The sequence below is a fragment of the Scomber japonicus genome, unplaced genomic scaffold (assembly GCF_027409825.1).
Source record: "Scomber japonicus isolate fScoJap1 unplaced genomic scaffold, fScoJap1.pri scaffold_501, whole genome shotgun sequence".
NCBI lineage: Eukaryota > Metazoa > Chordata > Actinopteri > Scombriformes > Scombridae > Scomber > Scomber japonicus.
Window position 1 is genome coordinate 4,889 of NW_026518558.1, and position 5,215 is coordinate 10,103.

Sequence of the window (5,215 nt, forward strand, 5' to 3'; positions counted from 1 at the left end):
TCTGTTTGCTGCTGAATTAGCGATGTTAGCTTTGGCACTCAAACTGAACCTCAGTGAATCACTCAGCAGGTGCAGAGGAGACAAGATTAGCATAGCGACGGATTTAAAGTGATTAACCAGGCTGCCAAAGTTGTTCCAGCAAATGTGAATGTTCCCGTCTGATGTGAATGAAGTGTTAAAAAGGAGGATCATGTGTAGTTATGACCTACAACTAGGAAAAGCTTGTGTGATTGGTGCTAAGGCTGCTCAATTAATCGAACCAGGAAGTGATGTGTGAACTATCGTCATGGTAACCAGCTCAGCTCTAATATCTCTGCACATTTTCTGCTGTGTGTTGCGTTAACCCTCCTGTTGTCCTCGAGTCATGGAAGGAAGGGAGAAGGAAGGAAAGGAAGGAAAGGAGGGAGGAAAGGAGGAAGAAGGAAGGAAAGAAGGAGGGAGGGAGGGGAGGGAAGGAAGGAAGGTTTTTGCTTACTTCTTTGTGCGACATGGTGAGCTGTTCCTCCAAAGCGCTGCATCGCTCCAAGGCAACACGTAGTCTTTCCCTTACCTACAAAACATGAGGAACACATATTAACAAACCTTTACAACTTCACACATCTTTAACATCTCTCTCTCATTGCATCTTTTCTTCCACACACACTTCATTCCCTCCTGTCGTACCTTCTCATCGAGGGCTTTGTGGTGTTCAAAAAGTGACTTCAGGGCTTTGAGGACCTCCACTTCACTGGAGACGCCTGCTGGAGACTGTGCCTGTCTCTTCACCACCGTCATCCTCAGACTGCGCTCGTGGCGGGACACCAGGCACTCCAGGTGCTCCAACAGCAGCTGGGGACACAAGCAAGAGTCAAAACAAGGACAGAAAGAAAGGCTCAGACATGCTGCACATCTGCATTTTGTCAGATCGGCTGTAATGTCTTAATTCACCGATCCGATCAATGTTGCATGGTGAAACTTTTAGCAGATGCTCCCGTTGCATAGATTACAGATGGCTTGTGTTTTATCTGTCTCATTTACTCTGAAGAAGTTCCACACCACCGACATGTTAGTTTGAATCCGACAGCTAGTTTTGAAGACTGACTATTAAGTTTCTCTGCGTAGGATTTTGTATAGAGGGACAGAGATTCTTCACATCTCCAGCTCTATGTTAATATTCTGAGTCTCTACTAGAATATCTTTACATGATTTCCTGTTAAAAACTCCTTATTTATCTTCTACTGCTCCTTTATGCAGCCGCTCAGTTCAGCCTCTGTCTGAAACAGGCCGTTTTAGCTCCTGTCTCTTTAAGGCCCCCCTTAGCAACCACGGAACACAGCCCTTAGCAACCACCTTAGCAACCACAGGATTTCACTTCTTTTTCTCCTTCTTTACTCCAAATCTTCAATTTCTCAAATCACATCCGTACATGTTGGAGCTGAAACGATGTGACGGACAATAAAGTTTTTTGAATATTGAATCATGAGCTGTCGGATTCAAACAAACATGTGGGTGTTGTGGGCAGACAGATAAAACACTAAAGAACCTCGTGGGGAAGCATCTGCAAAATGTTTCAACAGCACAAATGTACCTGGATAGAGAACATGAGGAGGAGCCGAGTTTAAGAAACGGAGCGTGGACAAAGAAGACGTGATCGGATCAGTGATCGCTTTATTTAAACTCACTGATCGCTGATAGTCCTCCCTACAATAGTGTCAAAATATCGATATTGAAGCATTTAGTCAAAGTGATTGTGACATTTGATTGTGTCCATATCAACCAGCCGTAATGCAACACAGTGATTTAATAAGATAGTTGCATCATTGATGCCACTGTTAGAGATCACACACACTGCTCAGGTCCAACTGAAGTGGACCCGGGTTTAGTACGCTGACCCAGTACGGAGCGATCACACTAGTCAAACAAACCGGACTGTCAGGGTCAAACGTACTCAGGCTCGGTATAAACATAGACTGTATAAAAGAAATGGACGTAACATCCGTGACGTCACCCATTGGTTTGTGGACTGCTGCTCGGAAGCCAATAGTTTCCAATCTAGGCAGCGCCATCTTGAAAATTTCAGGTGCATGCTGGGAAAAATAAAAACACGGATTCTACTTATATGGGCATGAGGCGGGACCATGGACGGAAGTATGGGCGGAGCCATGGGCGGAGCGGGGAGGCTGCGATTGGTTGCGAGGGCTGGATCTGGAGGACATTGGTCAATCAACCTGTCAATCAGGACGTAGCCACGCCCTAATGCATACCCTGCTTTATCATCACATATAAAATCAGGGAGGCCAAAATGTCCCAAATGAACATCATACTGCATTGAAGAAGGCTTTAAACTAGCGATTGAGACCATAAACACATTTTGAAAACGTTTACTGAGGTTAGAAATCAAGTGAGAAGTTGGTGAATTCCCCATTGACTTGTATAGAGACGGTCGCCCCCTGGTGGCATTTTGATAGAATGCAGCTCTAAGTTACTTCCTGGTTGGCCTCATTTCAGAGGACCAGAACTCCCCACCAGGGAATAAATCAGCTGGTGTGAGTAAACCCTTAGTTTCTCTGTCTGCTTCTGTTTACTGTCTACATGTCTGTGATCATGCATGACAGACTGATACTGTCCTCTAGTCACCTCTGTGTCTGACTCAGATATTAAACTTTTAGAAAACTTGCTTTAAACCAGATTATGCAAGAGTTAAACCGCTCATACTTCGACTGTATTAACTAATAACACACAAGTCTTCTTCTTCTTTTCCCCGTAACGACATTTATCATCTGTGGTTGAAATATTTCGATGATTGAGCAATTAGCGGCGCCCACAGCTTGTGACAATGGTTTGCATTATAAGGACAAGAAACCGATTTGTCCGCCGGGCGTTATGGCAACCGTCTACGTCAAAAAAAACAAAACATGCAGGAATCTGAAAAATGGATTTCTAGATAAGTGTGTGCAGAACAAACCAAACGTTTCTCATCATCATCATCATCATCATCATCATCATCATCATCAGCGGCGGCGGTGGAGGATATGCAGAGATTAGACTCTTTCTGTTTGAATGAATAATACAGTGTGTCCTAAAACAGGGGGGTCAAACATGAGGCCCGTGGGCCAGAACCGGCCCGCCAAGGGGTCCATTTCGGCCCACTTTCATTCCTGTCTTTTTTCCTTCCTTCCTTCCTGCCTGTCTTCTTTTCCTTCCTTCCACCCATCCTTCCATCTTTCCTTCCTTCCACCCATCCTTCCATCTTTCCTTCCTTCTGTTCGTTCCTTCCTTCCTTCCTTCCTGTCTTCTTTTCCTTCCTTCCACCCATCCTTCCTTCCTTCCTTCCTGTCTTCTTTTCCTTCCTTCCACCCATCCTTCCATCCTTCCTTCCATCTTTCCTTCCTGTCTTCTTTTCCAACCTTTCCTTTCTTTTCTTTCTTCTTCACTTTTATTCTTTCCTTCCTTCCACCTGTCTTTCCTTCCTTCCTTCCACCTGTCTTTCCTTCCTTCCTTCCACCTGCCTTTCCTTCCTTCCTTCCACCTGCCTTTCCTTCCTTCCTTCCTTCCTTCCACCTGCCTTTCCTTCCTTCCTTCCTTCCTTCTTTATAATGATCCGGCCCACATGAGATCAAATTGGTCTGTTTGTGGCCCTCGAATGAAAATGAGTTTGACTCCTCTGTCCTAAAAGACTAAGAACAATTGTGTGTGTGTGTGTGTGTGTGTGTGTGTGTGTGTGTGTGTGTGTGTCCGTGTGTCCGTGTGTGTGTGTGTGTGTGTGTGTGTGCGTGTAAACTCTACGAACCCGTGTGTTGTTTCTCTCGGCCTTCAGCTCGGCGATCTCCTCCTCCTTCTCCAGAAGCTGCTCCCTGCACACGTTCACTTCCTTTGTTAGTGCGGCGAACTCCTAGAATAGAAAAAGGAGAAAACACAGCAACATGAAACCGCTGATTACTAAACTCATGATGCATTCAAGATACAACTACTGCTAGTATTCTGTTAGCATCGTTAGCATCATGTACTTTCAACTGCAGCGATGTAAACATCTGTTTACTAGATAATAGGACTGTTGTCCTCGAGTTCAAGGAAGGAAGGAAGGAAAGGAGGGAGGAAGAAGGAAGGAAAGGAGGGAAGAAGAAGGGAGGAGGGAGGGAAGAAGGAAGGAGGGAGGGAAGGAAGGAAAGGAGGGAGGACAAAGGAAGGGAGGAAGAAGGATGGAAAGAAGGAAGGGAGGAAGGAAAGGAGGGAGGAAAGAAGGAAAGAAAGACGAAGGAAGGAAAGGAGAAAGGAAGGGAAGAAGAAGGAAAGGGGGGAGGGAGGGAGGAAGGAAAGAAGGAGGGAAGGGAGGAAAGAAGGAAAGAAAGACAAAGAAAGGAAAGGAGTAAGGGAGGGAGGAAGAAGGAAAGGAGGGAGGGAGGAAGGAAGGAAGGAAAGAAGGGAGGAAGAAGGAAGGAAACTGCTTTACTATTTAATACTAAACTCATGGTGCGTTCAAGATACAACTACTGCTAGTATTCTGTTAGCATCGTTAGCATCGTGTACTTTCAACTGCAGCAATGTAATAATGTAATACCTGTTCACTAGATAATAGGACTGTTGTCCTCGAGTTCAAGGAAGGAAGGGAGGAAGAAGGAAGGAAAGGAGGGAGGAAGTAGTAAGGAAAGGAGGGAGGAAGAAGGAAGGAGGGAGGGAAGGAAGGAAAGGAAGGAAGGGCGGACAGAAGGGAGGAAGGGAAGGAAGGAAGGAAAGGAGAGAGGAAGAAGGAAGGAGGAAAGGAGGGAAGGAAGAAGGAAAGGAGGGAGGGAAGAAGGAAAGGAGGGAGGGAAGAAGGAAGGAACCGTTAAGGTATCATCTGCTTGATAAACAAGAGTTAAGCTGCTGTTAGAAAACCAGGTTGTGACACAATTAATTAATCTCACACAGATTGGATAATTGAGCTTTAAAGCCGGTTGTTGCCTCAGAGTCGTTTGTTCATTGATATGTTTGTGTGTACGAGCTCTCTCTCTCTCTCTCTCTCTCTCTCTCTCTCTCTCTCTCTCTCTCTCTCACTCTCTCTCACTCTCTCTCTCTGTTTCTTTCTTTCCTTCCCTCTCTCTCTCTCTGTTTCCTTCTTTCCTTCCCTCTCTGTTTCCTTCTTTCCTTCCCACTCTCTCTCTCTGTGTTTCCTTCTTTCCTTCCCTCTCTCTCTCTCCGTTTCCTTCTTTCCTTCCCTCTCTGTTTCCTTCTTTCCTTCCCACTCTCTCTCTCTCTG

At 45.4% G+C, this 5,215-nt stretch overlaps 1 long non-coding RNA gene across 1 annotated transcript; it reads right to left on the reverse strand.

Moving 5' to 3' along the window:
- Nucleotides 1–475: 475 nt before the first annotated feature.
- Nucleotides 476–3,853, reverse strand: LOC128354732 (uncharacterized). The gene is made up of 3 exons (XR_008321108.1): nt 3,770–3,853; nt 664–828; nt 476–550 (listed from the first exon to the last, which is right to left on the reverse strand). It is a non-coding gene; the product is annotated as an uncharacterized LOC128354732 (long non-coding RNA).
- Nucleotides 3,854–5,215: the final 1,362 nt, after the last annotated feature.